Here is an 18,395-nt window from a genome sequence, read left to right on the forward strand (position 1 = left end):
TGAGCAGAGTGGCGATGCAAGTACAGTATTAGGAAAAACTATCATCTATATATCTGAGACGTGTTGAACATTAATATTTGCATGATTTTGTGATGCCAAGAATTTTATACACGTAATTAAGAAATATATAGAATGGATATTTTCTGTACAATTTTATCGTCCGTAAACCATGGATTAGATTATCTACTTACATCAGTACATTTGGAAAGAAAATACTCGGACTATGAAATAATGTTATAATTTTTTTATAACATTTATTTTATAAATAGTGGCGCAAGTGGTACTGTGATGGATTTAAATAAGTTCTCGTGAGATGGGACAGATCGAAGTCAAAACTTGTTTCCGAACGAAACATCAGCTGTGTTTACATGCTACTTCCGTGCATGTGCTCGTTTTGGGCTCACCAAGTTTTTCCTTTGATTATTAAGATGGTTTGAGCTCTTTGATACGACACTGTACACTCAAAAGCCTATATATGCCCATGTATTGCTGTGTTGGAAGTTACTGTCTACATAAAGACATCGAAGGTAGTTACTGTACATAATATGTGCAGAGGAAGTTGCTCTTCATAAACTGAGTGAAAGTATTAAGGTCCAGATATTTAAAATGAAGTAAAGCTCCAGTCCTAGACGAGGCAAGGTCTTCCTTCATGTTTATTTATTACACTCCTTATTACATAATACTAAATAATGGCTGGGAGCTAGTTGACTTTTGGGTTGCAACCTGGGGAAGGACGTATACAGTCCTTGTGGAATTTAGCCGTAAGTGCTAAACCCTTATGGGTTTAGCACTTAGCTTCGATTGTAATAATAATAATACAACCAAGGTTGCTTACCCGAATAGACTTGAGTCATTTTCATCCAAGATCTATAACCCACTTGTTTAAAAACAAAAAGAAAGAAATAACCTAACTATGGAAGCCCTTGTCCATGAACCTGCCACCCCCGGGCCCCTTACTGGTACCGCACCCCATTCTGACCCTGCCTCGTTTTATGGCCACTCTTCGGACACTCCTGATGCCCCTGTAGTTCTTGATGGTGCTGTTTCATCACCAGCTTCAGGTACCGGAGTCTCGACTAACTCCTTTGATTTGTCTGACCTCTGCCCTCCTTTGACTATGCTTCCGGCCTCTCCCTGTATGGTGCGGCAATTTTCGAATCGCCAGCCCGTCCCATGTCGGACCAACTCTGGTCCCACTTCTAAACGCCAACGACAATTGCCTGATGATGATACTTCGTTACCTTCCTGTTCTACTCAGAACAGACTGACACGTCATGCACTCCCTTTCCATGCTCAGCTTCGGACTGCACAACGGACTAAATTCTTTACTTTACGACTGACTTCCTCTATTACCTATCTTTCCGACCATAGTATTGGCAGGGCGCTCCTATGCCATGTTGGTAGAGATATTTCCTTTCATGCTCTCAAGAGCAGTATGCACATCGTCACTGTCCAGAATGCTACCCAAGCTCATGATCTTTCTCTCCTTTCACATATCGATACTATTCCTGTCACTATTGAAAAACATCATTCCCTCAATTCTTGTAGTGGTACTGTCATTCTGCCCCATACCATAGTCCAACAGAATTTCCAGACATGTGACAATGACATTCTTGAACAGCTGGAACTCCAGGATCTCCCATTCCTCAAAGTAGACACTTATGTCCTTCCTGCCTGTGGGCAGAGACAGTACCCTTGCAATGTGGCTCAATTAACTTTCGACAGCCGTGAACTCCCATCCTCTGTTTATATAGCTGGACATCGATTGCAAGTTCGAAAGGTGATCCCTACACCGCAGCAGTGTAGAAATTGCTGGCGATTCGGTTACCCAGCAAAATATTGCAGATCTATAGCCGAATGCCCAGTCTGTGGTGCCAGTGGCCATTCTAATACATCATGTAGTCGACCTCCCTCTTGCCTTAATTGTCATGAGGCTCACCCTTCGTACTCTCGCCGTTGCCAGGTCTACTTAAATGAGCAAGAAATCCGTTGCCTCAAAGAGGCAGAAGGTCTCCCTTATGCTATGGCAGTTTCTCATCTACACCTCCAGGGGAGACTACCCCATATTTCTTATTCTTGTGTTTCTAAACGTCCCCCTACTTCTAGGGGTCCCATCTTCTGCAGCCTCCTCTGTGGTTGCCCTTCCCATAGTCACTCCTGTCTCTAATTCCTTTGCTGTTCTGGGCTCAGAAGTCCCTACTTCAACACCTCAGTCTGCTCTCACATCTTCGTGTTCTCCTTCACAAGCCCCGGTATCGACAAGACCTCGTACGACACCTCCTCCCAATCGCCTCTCTACTTCTCAAAAGTCCAAAAAATCCCCATTGCTCAAATCTCCTTTAATGCCTCCTTCCCTTCTTCCACCTCCACATTTTACCTTTCCAGTATCTGTACCTGGTTCTTCCCCTCTCACAGGCTCTGTTACAAGTGTGGAGGTTCACCCTTCTCCTCGTACTGTACCTTCTTCCCCTGTCCCCTCCCAAGTTTCTTCCTCTTCTGCCACCTCCCAGGTTTCTGCCTCTTCTGCCACCTCCCAGGTTTCTGCCTCTTCTGTCCCCTTCCACACTTCTCCAGTTCCCTCCACCCTTTCGTCCCCCCCTACTTTGGTACAATCCATTACTGTCCCAGTCTTTACTCTCCCTCCTCCTTCCATCTCCAGTATTGTCTCCCACACGTCGTCTTTGAATTCCGAAACACTTGAAGCTATCTTTGAATATATTGCAGAAGCTAAACCATCAATGGACACTGATCCACCCCCTGTTCCTTCTCTTTCCTCTCCTACACCTACGCAACTCCTTTCTTCACAACGCTCTGTTCCTTCATTACTTGAACGTTTTCCGCTGCCACCACATATGGACTTTTCAAAACCCTCTAGTCCATAGGCACCCATACCTGCGGATTTCTGGTATGTTTATCATTATCAATCATGGCCTTTTTACAGTGGAATATCTGCGGCCTCAGAGGTAATCGGGGTGAGCTTCAGCTGTTGCTTTCCCAGTTTTCCCCTGTCAGTGTTTGCTTACAAGAACCAAAATTACACTCCGCGGTTATTTATCCCATCTCAGGCTATAATTTATTGTATTCTTTGGATCCTTTTTCTGATGGGACCTTTAATGAGAGTGCCCTTCTTCTACGCACTGATATTCCGTACCCTCAGCTATTTGTTCGTACTTTGCTGCGTTACACTGCAGCCCGTATCCACTTGTGTAAGTGGTATACAATCTGTTCTCTGTATCTCTCTCCTTCTCGGGCATTATCTATCCCGGATGTTGCCTTTCTTGTCTCATCCTTACCGCCACCACTTTTGTTACTAGGCGATTTTAATGCTCATCATTTTCTCTGGGGGGTCTCACTGTGATTCCCATGGCATTCAGTTAGAGGCTTTATTCGCTTCTCACCCCCTCCATGTTTTAAACACAGGTACTCCCACCCATTTTGATCCTCATACTCATACTCTCTCTTGTATCGATCTCTCAGTCTGCTCTTCCTCCGCTGCACTAGACTTCACCTGGTCTGTTCTCCTGGATTTACATGACAGCAATCATTTTCCAATCATTCTTACTTCCTCTTCATATTCACCACCTCTTTGTAGCCCACGCTGGCAGTTTGATCAAGCAAATTGGGACCTTTACTCACAACTAACTGCTTTTAGTGAGGTTCCTTCTTCGTCCTCCATTGATGAGCTTTTACACCTCTTCTCATCCTCAGTGTTAACCGCAGCTTCTCATTCTATACCCCAAACCTCGGGCAGGCATTCTCAGAAGTGTGTACCCTGGTGGTCTCCTGCTTGTGCTCATGCAGTACGTTTGAAACGCGCTGCATAGGGCAGGTACCGGTACAGTAGAACCACTAAGAGGCTTCTTGATTTTAAGCAGAAGCGTGCGATCGCTTGCCGTGTCATCCATGACACTAAACGCACTTGCTGGCGAGATTATGTTTCCACCATCACCTCTGCTTCCTCTATGAGTGCAGTCTGGAAAAAAGTACAGAAACTGAGTGGTAAATACTCTCCTGGCCCAGCTCCTGTTCTGCGAGTTGCCGGTATTGATATAGCAAACCCTCTAGATGTTGCCATTGAAATTGGCAATCATCTAGTCCGTATTTCTCGGGGCTCCATCTATGCCCCTTGTCTCTTCCCTCAAAGTCTGCCAGAGAGTTAGCACCCTTGGACTTTTCTTCTCTCAGAGAAGAACAGTATAATGTGCCTTTTACACTTCAGAAACTGGAGGCAACACTCTCAGCTTGCTGATTATCGGCAGCTGGGCCTGACGACATTCATATTCGGATGTTACAACATTTACATCAGTTAGCCCTTGCAGTCCCCTTACACCTTTTCAATTTTATTTGGTCACAAGGAGTTCTTCCCCAGCTGTGGAAATCTGCCATTGTTCTCCCTTTCTGCAGACCAGGTACTGCATGACATGATGCCTCCCACTATCGTCCCATTGCTCTTACCAGTGCAGTTTGCAAAGTGATGGAATGTCTCGTAAATCGACTTTTAATGTGGTATTTAGAGACACACAACAGTCTCTCCACTAGTCAATATGGCTTTCGTAAGGGCCGTTCTACCGTAGACCCCTTACTATGCTTTGATACGTATGTTCGTAATGCCTTTGCAAATAACCACTCAGTTATTGCCATATTTTTTGACCCTGAGAAGGCTTATGACACAACTTGGAGGTACAATATTTTGGCCCAGGCCCACTCCTTAGGCCTCCGAGGCAATCTACCATCCTTCCTTAAGAACTTTTTAACTGACAGACATTTCCGTGTTTCGGGTTAATAATGTGCTCTCCCCGGACTTTGTCCAAGCTGAAGGTGTCCCCCAGGGATGTGTTCTGAGCACAACACTTTTTCCTTGCTATAAATGATCTGGCCTCGAGTCTTCCATCCAATATTTGGTCATCCCTCTATGCTGATGACTTCGCTTGTGCAGGTGCTGACTGTCTCCTCATTACAGTTTCTCTCCAGCATGCGGTCGACTGTGTTTCCAATTGGGCCACCACACATGGGTTTAAATTTTCCAGTACCAAAACTCATCAAATTACTTTCACTAGACGCTCTGTCATCTCCGATCATCCTTTGTACCTCTATGGCTCCTGTATCCCTGAACGTGATACAGTCAGGTTTCTAGGCCTTCTCTTTGAACATAGGTTATCCTGGAAACCTCACATTACCTCTCTGAAGGCAACTTGTCACAGCTGGCTGAATCTTCTTAAAACCCTTGCTCATCTTTCATGGGGAGCTGATCGTCGAATTCTCCTTCGCCTACATTCAGCCCTCATTTTGTCGAAACTCCATTATGGTGACCAGATCTATTCAGCGGCCTCTCCTGCTACTCTCTCTAGCCTTAACCTCATCCATCACCAAGGATTACGTTTATGCTCTTCCCCTGTTGAGAACCTCTATACAGAAGCGAATGTTCCATCCTTGTCCGATTGCCGTGATGCCCATTGCCTTCGTTACTACGTACGCTCTCATGATCTCCGCAATCCTTCCATTTATAGAATGGTCACCGATATTAGTAGACATTCTTTATTTGTTCGCCGTCCCTGTTTGCTCCATCCCTTCTCTCTTCGCCTTTATTCGCTCTTGTCTTCCCTTCAGTTACCACCTTTCTATGTTCATATAGCATCTCACTTTTCCCTACCCCCCTGGGAAGTTCCAGCTGTTCGAGTCTGTTCTTTCTCACTCCCTTGCTCGAAAGCCCAACTGCCTACGGTGGCTTCCCGCTCTCTTTTTCTTGACCACTTCCACTCTCATTCTCATGCCATCACAGTGTACACAGATGGCTCTAAGTCTTCTGATGGCGTCGGATTCGCAGCAGTGTTTCCGGACAGCGTCGTGTGAGGGCATTTACTATCTTCGGCTAGCATTTTTACTGCTGAATTGTATGCCATTCTTGCAACACTTATCCGTATTGCATCTATGCCTGTGTCATCATTTGTGGTTGTCTCAGACTCCCTTAGTGCTCTACAGGCTATACGAAAATTTGATACACCTCACCCCCTAATTCTCCGTATCCAACTTTGGCTACGCTGCATCTCTACCAAGCATAAAGATATTGTTTTTTGTTGGGTCCCTGGTCATGTTGATGTACAGGGCAATGAACAGGCAGACACTGCTGCACGGTCAGCAGTACATGACCTACCAGTTTCATATAGAGGTGTTCCATTTACGGACTATTTTGCTGTAATAGCTACCCACCTTCACACCCGTTGGCAACAACGTTGGTCTAATCTGCTCGGTAACAAACTTCAGTCTATTAAACCGAGTACGTATAGGTACCTGGCCATCTTCTTGTCATCAGTGTCGAGGTTGGGAGACTACTCTCTCCCGTCTTCGCATTGGCCTCACTCATCTTACTCATGGGTATCTCACAGAAAGGCGCCCTGTTCCTCTCTGTGAGAAGTGTCAAGTTCCAGTATCGGTTAGCCACATTCTATTAGACTGCCCTCTCTATCAACGAGCATGCAAAATTTTCCTCCAACTTCGTCTCCGCTCTCCTACTCTTTCTTTACCTTCCCTTCTTGCTGATGGACCCTCCTTTAATCCTGACTCTCTCATTGACTCCTTGACAACGACTGATTTACTCCACAAACTCTGATGATGATACCTTTCGCACTCACCTCAGCCCTTTCTACCTTAATCTTTTGCTGCCCTCTACCCTTTCGCTATCCACTGCCCCGCTGTTCTCCGTAACCTACTACTCATCCTTCTCCCATTTACCACCTGATACCCTCGCTTCCTTCCTGCCCTGCAGCGCTGTATAGCCCTTGTGATTTAGCGCTTCTTTTTTATTATAATAATAATAATAATAATAATAACCCACTTGTATAGTCTTATAAAAAAATCTTTATTTAAGGATGTTATGTAAAGGAATATCTTGTAAACTGAATAAATATATCATCAATCTGCAAATACTGAATACCAAGGCTCATCCACTGAGATTCATATGTATTATGGGCTTTTTGTTCCAGAATTAAGAGGATGTATATAACGGCGGGAAACGGCCGTTGTGTTAAAAAAAAAAAAAATATATATCATGGTGAAAATATCTTAGCCAAGATAGAACTCACAGCAGTGGGTTCAAGTTTGAGAAATTTTGATTTAGGAAAGCAGTAGTTTGGTAGTACAGGTATAAATTAGTGAATTAAACTCCCAAGTAGTGTCACTGAAGCAAGAACTTTGGGTAGCATTAAAAATAGATTGGACCTGTTTATGAATGGGCCAGTAAGCCTGCAGCTCTCCACTATTCTTATGATTTTATGGTTGAAGATAGAATGCCATGGTGGTACTTCGAAGATGGTTGTCAGTAGTGTTGTCATGATTCAGAGGAAGTATATAACACTCATAAACAAAGCTTTACCTAAACAGTTTAACCCAAGTAATGAAAATTTCCCAACTTATCTTAACCTAAGTAATTTTATGTAACAACCTAACCAAACTTAACCATTTACAATTAATCAAATCCTAATGTGTATACTCACATATAACTGGATGCCATGTATAAGTCACCCTTTGACTTTTTGTCAAAATATTCATAATTTTTATATATCTCCTCCATAAGTCTACCTTAGTATTTGAAGAATTATACAAGGAACTCTGATGTGAAAAATACTAGCTGAAACTTGAAAAAAAATAAAAAAAATCCTGCTGAAATCTTCAAAATATTTTTTTGCAAAAACAAAAAAATATTCAGGCCAAAGACCTGATAAACATAAAAATAGAGAAGCACTGCAGTAGATCTGTTTGCTTGTTCTGGCAAGTCTAATTCACACCCATTTATTATGTAAGACTATAAAAAGAGGAGCACTTCATATGTGTAGAGTTCAAGTTTGTTTGGAAGAAATTGATAAAAACTAGTACCATAGATTATATAATGCCAATTTTTTTAAGGTCAAGAGTGAGTCTTAGTGATCTGTAAATCAGTGCTGGATTTAGTTAAAGAGCCCCTCAAGGGATGTTCCTTGATGCTAGTGAGGGGCTCTTGATCTAGGGAATTGGATCTGTGCTCCAGTTCCCTGAATTGAGCCTGAATACTTTCCATCCCCCCCCACATGCACTGTGTAATCCTACTGGTTTAGCATTCCCCCATGATTATAATAATAATTAGTTAAAGAGAGGAACTATGCTATCCCACTTGTGAGGCCCCTCCCAGTCCCCTCACCCTCATGACTAGAGGAAGATGGTAGTGTGTTTTGAACAAAATTCAGTAATGCTGAAGATGATGATGGGTGTTTGAAATTTCACAGTTCACAGTTCCTCTAAGGGAAATGAGATGTTATTGTTAAATACATTAGTGATTAAAAAAAAGTATAAATGTTAAAATTGATGCTGTGAAAAACTTTTGCAATAACTGAAATTTGTAAATATTTTTTTAAATAAACAGGAATTTTTAGGAAAATGTAATTGTAAGTTTACTTTTATATTCTTTAAAATAATTTTTTTTTTTTAAACATGTCAGCCATCTCCTGCTGAGGTAAGATGACCCAAAAAGAAAGAAAAAACCAAAACAAAAGAAAAACTTTCATCATCATTCAACACTTTCACCATCACTCGTACATAATCAGTCTTTGCAGAGGCACTCAGATACAACAGTTCAGATATCACCCCAAACAGCCAATATACCAAACCCCTCCCCCAGAATGCAGGTATTGTACTACCTATTTCCAGGACTCAAGTCCAGCTAACCAGTTTTCCTGAAACTCCTCACAAAATATTACCCTGCTCACACTCCAACAGCTCATCAGGTCCCAAAAACCATTCGTCTCCATTCACCCCTATCTAACATGCTTATGCACGCTCGTTGGAAGTCCAAGCCCCTCGCCCACAAAACCTCCTTTACCCCCTCCCTCCAACCTTTTCGAGGATGACCCCTACCCCGCCTTCCTTTCCCTTCAGATTTATGTAGTCTTTTAAAATACATATTAAGAAATAAAGAAACTACAGTCATCAAATACACTAAGTATAAAAAAGTTTTTTTATAGCCTATTAGCAAAATCATCCAAAAGTTCACCAAAATTTGTTTGTCTTAAGTTTGTCACTTTCAGTGCACAGAATGTTTGGTGCGGACAACCTCTCTTGAGACAGTGTAGCCCTTAATTCATTTTTAATTCTTTTGAGGCTTGAAAAAGACCTCTCTCCTGAGCAGTTAGTAACCATTATGCTAAGAAATAGCTGCAAGATTGCTTCCACATTAGGGAAGGCCATCTGAATTTTTTCCTTGCATATAATTTAATAGAGGTCTGTATGAGACAGTGACTGCTCTTTGGTAGGCCTATGGCTTTGTCTCCCATACAAGTGAAAGTGCAAAAGTTCATCAGTAAATTTCAGGTGAACATCTTCTGGGTATGCTCCCATCAACAATTCAACACCTTGCTGATTTTCTTGCTTAGATGCTGTCAGATCAGCAAGAAAGGTAAACATTTGTGCAACATCACTGTACACAGTGGACAGACTGGAGAATACACTAGACCTCATCTTCACTAACAATGATGATCTGATAAGAAATGTCACCATATCAAAAACAATATACTCAGATCACAACATAATAGAGGTTCAGACATGTATGCATGGAGCCCCAGACCGACATAATGAGACTAGTCACGAGGGAGCATTCACCAAATTCAACTTCAATAACAAAAACATAAAGTGGGACCAAGTAAACCAAGTCCTAACCGATATAAGCTGGGAAGATATACTAAGCAACACAGACCCCAACGTATGCCTAGAACAGATTAACTTGGTGGCACTCGATGTATGCACAAGGCTTATTCCTCTAAGAAAAAGGAGGAGTAGATGTAAAATAGAAAGAGACAGGCGCTCCCTTTACAGGCGACGGAAAAGAATAACAGAGCGGCTAAAAGAGGTCAATCTATCTGAAATGCGTAGGGAGACACTGGTCAGACAAAAATAGCAAGCATCGAACTCAAGCTAAAGGAATCTTATAGGAGTCAGGAATCGCGGGAAGAACTAAAAGCCATAAATGAAATCGAAAGAAATCCAAAGTATTTCTTCTCCTATGCCAAATCAAAGTCGAGAACAACATCCAGTATTGGGCTCCTACTTAAACAAGATGGGTCCTACACAGATGACAGCAAGGAAATGAGTGAGCTTCTCAAGTCCCAATATGACTCAGTTTTTAGCAAGCCGCTAACCAGACTGAGAGTCGAAGATCAAAACGAATTTTTTATGAGAGAGCCACAAAATTTGGTTAACACAAGCCTATCCGATGTTATCCTGATGCCAAATGACATGCCCATGCACTCTGCCCCAGGGCCAGACTCATGGAACTCTGTGTTCATCAAGAACTGCAGGGGCTATCACGAGCCTTTTCCATCCTATGGAGAGGGAGCATGGACACGGGGGTCGTCCCACAGTTACTAAAAACAACAGACATAGCCCCACTCCACAAAGGGGGCAGTAAAGCAACAGCAAAGAACTACAGACCAATAGCACTAACATCCCATATCATAAAAATCTTTGAAAGGGTCCTAAGAAGCAAGATCACCACCCATCTAGAAACCCATCAGTTACACAACCCAGGGCAACATGGGTTTAGAACAGGTCGCTCCTGTCTATTTCAACTATTGGATCACTACGACAAGGTCCTAAATGCACTAGAAGATAAAAAGAATGCAGATGTAATATATACAGACTTTGCAAAAGCCTTTGACAAGTGTGACCATGGCGTAATAGCGCACAAAATGCGTGCTAAATGGATAACAGGAAAAGTCGGTCGATGGATCTATAATTTCCTCACTAACAGAACACAAGAGAGTAGTCGTCAACAGAGTAAAGTCCGAGGCAGCTACGGTGAAAAGCTCTGTTCCACAAGGCACAGTACTCGCTCCCATCTTGTTCCTCATCCTCATATCCGACATAGACAAGGATGTCAGCCACAGCACCGTGTCTTCCTTTGCAGATGACACCCGAATCTGCATGACAGTGTCTTCCATTGCAGACACTGCAAGGCTCCAGGCGGACATCAACCGAATCTTTCAGTGGGCTGCAGAAAACAATATGAAGTTCCATGATGAGAAATTTAAATTACTCAGATATGGTAAACACGAGGAAATTAAATCTTCATCAGAGTACAAAACAAATTCTGGCCACAAAATAGAGTGAAACACCAACGTCAAAGACCTGGGAGTGATCATGTCGGAGGATCTCACCTTCAAGGACCATAACATTGTATCAATCGCATCTGCTAGAAAAATGACAGGATGGATAATGAGAACCTTCAAAACTAGGGAGGCCAAGCCCATGATGACACTCTTCAGGTCACTTGTTCTATCTAGGCTGGAATATTGCTGCACACTAACAGCACCTTTCAAGGCAGGTGAAATTGCTGACCTAGAAAATGTACAGAGAACCTTCACGGCGTGCATAACGGAGATAAAACACCTCAATTACTGGGAGCGCTTGAGGTTCCTGAACCTGTATTCCCTGGAACGCAGGCGGGAGAGATACATGATTATATACACCTGGAAAATCCTAGAGGGACTAGTACCGAACTTGCACACGAAAATCACTCACTACGAAAGCAAAAGACTTGGCAGACGATGCAACATCCCCCCAATGAAAAGCAGGGGTGTCACTAGCATGTTAAGTGACCATACAATAAGTGTCAGGGGCCCGAGACTGTTCAACTGCCTCCCAGCATACATAAGGGGGATTACCAACAGACCCCTGGCAGTCTTCAAGCTGGCACTGGACAAGCACCTAAAGTTGGTTCCTGACCAGCCGGGCTGAGGCTCGTACGTTGGTTTGCGTGCAGCCAGCAGCAGCAGCCTGGTTGATCAGGCTCTGATCCACCAGGAGGCCTGGTCACAGACCGGGCCACGGGGGCGTTGGCCTCCAGAACTCTCTCCAGGTAAACTGCAGGTAAACAGTAGCTCTTCTTAAATTGGCTTCAAGTGCATCTAGCATTGGAATAAAGGATTTTATCCTAAACTTATCTCTTGAAGAGGCATCAGGACCAGGTGCACTTCCATCATTTCCTTGTCATTTCCTTACTCTTTGTCTCCTTGCAACAATTCTATAGTTAAAATTTGGCAAGGTGGCCTTTACTTGTTGCTCAAGCTCATCAAAATCTTTACCAATTTTGCTTAAAAAATCCTGAAGTAAACTGTACAAACATGCACAAGTACTCAATAACAGTTCTAACTTCTGAATGGCTTTGCTGACCTTGTGAAAATGACCTATCACATGGGTCCAAAAATGCAGCATAAACACAAATTCTAGTTATTCCACTTTCTGCAAAAGATTGTTAGCTTGAAGCCTGGTATGACACTTGTCATTAACATTACAGTACAAATGACTGAGGGCCTCAGTAATAGCATTGTAACTTTCCAAAATAGCTTCTGTGGCTTTTGCATGTACCTCCCACCTAGTGTCTGACAAATATTTAGGCACTTTTGAGTGAGGTTGCAAAAATGATTTTAGAACTTCCTATCTCTTTGTAGAGAATGAAAAGAATCTACAAAATTTTTTGATAATACCAAGGCAGCAGTCAACAGCTGAATGGTCCACTAAATTTAAAAGAATGACCACACATAGAATAAGTCTTGCAAATTTTTTTCCCATGATTTTTTGCTACATACCATTGTATGTACCTACTAGCCCTTCTTCAAGGGGGCAGGCTCCTTGTATTGAAGAGGCTATGGGTCTATGGAATTGGACCTTTTGGTCTTCTTCCTCAGACCGAACCTAATTACCCCTTAATCCTCCCTTCCCTCTCCCATCCTCCCCATCCCCCCTTTTTTTCCTTTCCTCCCCCCTCCCAACCCTCCCCTTTTCCCTATCTCATTTGTAGCCTCTGGGATCCTCCCCTCTGGCATTACAGTGTCTAGGTAGGGGGAAGTGTGCTGGAGTTCATCCCGCTTCATGAGGTTCCTTGGGTGTGGTGTAGTTTGCAATGGAATCTGAATTGTCTGGAGGCACCCTGCTCCCTTTCCATATTTCCGGGAAGTGGGCGGGGTGTCCTGCAGATGACGGATGTATCTCCAGAGGCTGCCTGTCAGTTCTGGGAGGTGACAGCTGAAGGAGGTATACTTTGTGGTGAATTTCTGACCGCCCTCTCTTTTGTCTGCTGAGGTGGCTTGGTAGATGTGAGGTTGCTATCCTAGAGCACTGGTTTACTGGCGTGAAGGGTAGGGTATGGTACGGGTTCCACGCTGCATCTGCACTATTTGCGGGCTTGAGGTCCTCTCATATGAGGGGGGAACTTACAGCCCTTTCATGCCTTCTAGTGACTGTCCTTCTGCTGTCCCCCTTTTTTTTTCTTTCCACCTTTCTTTTTTTTTTTTCTTTCCACCTCTCTTTTTTTTTCTTTAAAATAATAATAAGAAAGATGTACCACTATCATGGAGTCTTTGTTCTGTGATACCCCCTCCTCCTCCCAGGCCCCTTTCTGTTCCTGCATCCTGTTCTGACCCGACTTCGTTATTGGACCAGTCTCTAGACTCTTCCCATTCACCTGTACCTTCTGCTGGTGACGCGTCATCACCTGCTCTAGGTGCTGAGGCTCTGCCCATTTCTGTTAGTGCCTCTACCTCTCGCACACCTTTAACTACGTGTCTGGCTTCCCCGAATATGGTACAATGGTTTTCAGATCGCCCACCTACCTCAGGTTGGGCTGCCTGTGGTACTATGCCTAAACGTTCTAGACCATTTGCTGACAACGGTTCTTCGATGTTTGCTCGTTCCACCCAAAATTGACCTACGCGACACCCACTTCCTTTACGCCCCATGTTTACAAGTATGCAGTGGACTAAATTCTTTTCCCTGCAACCGACATCTCTAACTGATTATCTTTCTCACCATAGTACAGTGGACCCCCGCATAACGGACGCCTTGCATAGCGGACAATCCGCATAGCGGACGCTTTGTTCGCTAAAATTTTGCCCCGCATAGTGGACAAAAACCCGCTCAGCGGCCTTCGTCCGAGACGCGTCCAATGTGCGGCCTGAGCCACGCTCACATGTTCCGCGGGTGGCATTGTTTACCAGCCAGCCTCCGCGGTAACATCCAAGCATACAATCGGAACATTTTGTATTATTACAGTGTTTTTGGTGATTTTTTTCTGGAAAATAAGTGACCATGGGCCCCAAGAAAGCTTCTAGTGCCAACCCTACAGCAATAAGGGTGAGAATTACTATGGAGATGAAGAAAAAGATCATTGATAAGTATGAAAGTGGAGTGCGTGTCTCCGAGCTGGCCAGGTTGTATAATAAACCACAATCAACCATTGCTACTATTGGTGGTACAGCTGCTGCTGCTGCTGTACCACCGTCAGCTGCTGCTGCACTGTCAGCTGCTGCTGCTGTACCACCGTCAGCTGCTGCTGTAGCATCGTCTGCTGCTGCTGTAGCATCGTCTGCTGCTGCTGTAGCATCGTCTGCTGCTGCTGCTGCTGTAGCATCGTCTGCTGCTGCTGTAACATCGTCAGTTGCTGCTGTAGCATCGTCTGCTGCTGCTGTAGCATCGTCTGTTGCTGCTGTAGCATCGTCTGTTGCTGCTGTACCACCGTCAGCTGCTGCTGCTGCTGTACCACCGTTGTTGGTGTGGCTTATTGAGAATACCAAGAAACAATTAACCCCAGAGGGTTAGCTACCCAGGATAACCCAAGAAAGTCAGTGTCATCGAAGACTGTCTAACTTATTTCCATTGGAGTCCTTAATCTTGTCTCCCAGGATGCAACCCACACCAGTTGACTAACACCCAGGTGAACAGGGAAAATGCCTGGAACTAGTGCTCATATTGGTGAATTTAGAGCCAGCAAAGGTTGGTTTGAGAGATTTAAGAATCGTAGTGGCATACACAGTGTGATAAGGCCTGTTCTGGAAGAAAATACCAAACAGGACCTACAGTACTCAGGAGGAAAAGGCACTCCCAGGACACAGTGTCTCATCAGTCATTGCTGCATCTTCAATAAAGGTAAGTGTCATTTATTCTTCATTTAGTAGAGTAGTACATGCACAATATATATTGAGCATGTACTACTCTATTATTGTGCATGTATCCTTCTCTTTGTGTGTAGGAAAATGTATATTTCATGTGGTAAAATTTTTTTTTTCATACTTTTGGGTGTCTTGCACGGATTAATTTGATTTCCATTATTTCTTATGGGGAAAATTCATTCGCATAGCGAACATTTCGCATAACAGCCAGCCCTCTTGCACGGATTAAGTTCGTTAACCGGGGGTCCACTGTATTGGTAAAGCTCTTTTATGGCACGTTGGCCAAAATTTATCCTTTCACGCTCTTCAAAGCGGTGTGCACATCGTTACAGTCCAGAATGCAGAACAAGCTCATGCTCTTTCCCATCTTGCTTCCAGTGATAACATTCCAATCACAGTTCACATGTGCACTGCTCTCAATTCTTGCAGTGGTATGGTGGTTTTACCGCGTACCATTGTACGGAGTGACTTTCTCTCTTGCAGTGATGATATTTTGGAGCAATTAGCCCTTCAGGACCTTCCAGTTATCAAAGTAGATGCATATGTTCTGCCCAGTCTCAGGTGGAGGAGCTGTGCCAGTAACAGCGCTTGCTTAACCTTTGACTGCCGTGAGCTCCCATCCTCTGTTTATATCGCGGGCCATTGCCTAGAAGCCCATAAAGTGGTCCCTACTCCCCAACAGTGTCGAAACTGCTTGTGCTTTGGACACCCTGCTAAATACTGCAGATCTGCAGGGAAGTGCCTGGTCTGCAGTGCCACAGATCATGCCTATACATCTTGTAGTCTTACCCCCACTTGTCTCAACTGCAATGAACCTCATCCATCTTCTTCCCGCCGATGTCAGGTCTACCTTAATGAACGAGAAATTCATTGTCTTAAGGAGAGCGAAGGCCTTGCTTATGCTATGGCTGTCTCTTGGCTCCGCCTTCAGGTGAATCTCCCTCATTCCCCTTATTCTCAAGTAGCTAGGAGACCTCCAACCTTGGCGGTCCCCCCTCCTACAAGCTCCTTCAGTGTCATGTCTTCTGGGGTCACCCCCATCTCTGATTCTTTTGCAGTTTTACCCTCTGAAACCCCCACCTCCTTACCTGTTCCTACCTCTACTTCTTCTCGCCTGCTAGTTTCTCGGTCTACAAGGCCTTGCACGCTTGCATCTTCTTCGCGCCTATTACCAGCAAAGTTAAACCTGTCTCATAAGCCCAAGTCTCTTCGCATTCCTCCGATGCCTACAATTCCCCAACAGTTTTCTTTGTCTGCCTCGTTGCCTGGTTCTCACCCCCTTTCTAACTCTCACATGAAGGTGGAAGTTCACCCCCCTCATGTTGTCCCCTCTTCTCCTGTTCCCCCCCAGTCTTCTTCCCCAGTAACCTTCCAGCCTCCTTCCTCTCCTGTTCTACTGCAGGACTCTTCTGCCCCCGCCAGTGCATCTCTCCAGATTCATACTCCTCTTTCATCTCGGACCTTTTGATTCCCTCCATAGTCACCCTGATCTCTACTTGCTCTACCTCACCGTCTCTGAAATCATGGTATTGGCATCTTTCTTATTCGCTGAGACACTTAACACTATCTCCAACTATATTGCGGAGACAAAACCCTTGATGGACACCAGCGCGTCTCCTACCCCTTCTTATTTTTCACAACCCTTGCAGCAATCTTTTCATGGCTGACAAATAGACAGCAGAGAGTTTGCATAAATGGGGGGAAATCAGAATGGGGGCACGTCACAAGCGGTGTTCCTCAGGGGTCAGTGTTGGGCCCGTTGTTGTTCACAATTTACATAAACGACGTAGATGAGGGAATAAATAGCAACATAAGCAGATTTGCTGATGACACCAAAATAGGCTATCCAATTCATTCTAATGAGGGCACTAGAGCACTCCAGGATGATTTGAATAGACTGATGCAATGGTCAGAGAAGTGGCAGATGCAGTTTAATATTGACAAATGCAAAGTTCTAAATGTTGGACAGTTAAATAACCATGCCACATATAAACTAAATAATGTATATCTACTACTGATTGCAAAAAGGATTTAGGAGTTCTGGTTAGCAGTACAGTGGACCCCCGCATACCGTTGGCCTTACATAACGTTAAATCCGCATACCGCTACATTTTATCGCTAAGATTTTGCCTCGCATACCGCTAAAAAGTCCGCTCAACGCTGTTCGTCCAAGACGCGTCTAATGTGCGCCCTTAGCCAGCCTCACATGTTCCGCCGGTGGCATTGTTTACCAGCCAGCCTCCGCGGTAACATCCAAGCATACAATCGGAACATTTCGTATTATTACAGTGTTTCTGGTGATTTTATCTGCAAAATAAGTGACCATGGGCCCCAAGAAAGCTTCTAGTGCCAACCCTACAGGAATAAGGGTGAGAATTACTATAGAGATGAAGAAAGAGATCATTGATAAGTATGAAAGTGGAGTGCGTGTCTCCGAGCTGGCCAGGTTGTATAGTAAACCCCAATCAACCATCGCTACTATTGTGGGCAACAGTGCCTGCACTCTGAAGGAGGGGTGTTAATGTTGCAGTTTAAAAACTGTAGTGTAAAGCACCCTTCTGGCAAGACAGTGATGGAGTGAATGATGGTGAAAGTTTTTCTTTTTCGGGCCACCCTGCCTTGGTGGGAATCGGCCGGTGTGATAATAAAAAAATAAATATATATATATATATAAATATATATATATATATATATATATATATATATATATATATATATATATATATATATATACACATACACATATATACACATACACACACACACACATATATTACTGTAACCACTAACGAGCGATATTGATCAATAACAACACTGCACTAGCCGAGGATTCGAACCCATGTTGTACTGGCCTACCTTATGGTAAGCTTACCATGAGGCAGGCCAGTACAACATGGGTTCGAATCCTTGGCTAGCGCAGTGTTGTTATTGATGTATGTATATATATATATATATATATATATATATATATATATATATATATATATATATATATATATATATATATATATAAATAGAGACACACACACACACACACACACACACACACACACACACACACACACACACACACACACACACACACACACACACACACACACACACCTACCATCCGACTTACAACCGAGTTCGGTTCCGAGAAACCGGTCGTAAGTCGAAATGGTCGTAAGTCGAACTTTACTACTGAATATCAACAAAACATTTTTGTAATGGCTATTTTATTGTTTTATTTTGGTATTTCATGTTTTACTTTACTTTTTATGTTGTTAGTACTGTATTTTATACTGTAAGGTTTAGGATAAACACTGTGTACAACACAAATAGTTGTTTATTTCCCAGAAATTTGGCATAAAAAATACGGTCATAAGTCGAGTGGTCGTAAGTCGAGCAGGTCGTAAGTCGGATGGTAGGTGTATATATATATACAGT

At 43.6% G+C, this 18,395-nt stretch overlaps 1 protein-coding gene across 1 annotated transcript in view; it reads left to right on the top strand.

The window, feature by feature from the left end:
- The first annotated feature begins 333 nt into the window (after window positions 1-333).
- The window catches only part of LOC128701098 (GDNF-inducible zinc finger protein 1), a 77,812-nt gene continuing 59,750 nt past the window's right edge, over window positions 334-18,395 (top strand). Inside the window, exon 1 of the mRNA XM_053794651.2 lies at window positions 334-527. The gene's annotated coding sequence lies outside the window, so the exon portion shown is untranslated. The remainder of the gene's footprint in view (window positions 528-18,395) is intronic.

This window comes from Cherax quadricarinatus, chromosome 73 (genome assembly GCF_038502225.1).
Source record: "Cherax quadricarinatus isolate ZL_2023a chromosome 73, ASM3850222v1, whole genome shotgun sequence".
NCBI lineage: Eukaryota > Metazoa > Arthropoda > Malacostraca > Decapoda > Parastacidae > Cherax > Cherax quadricarinatus.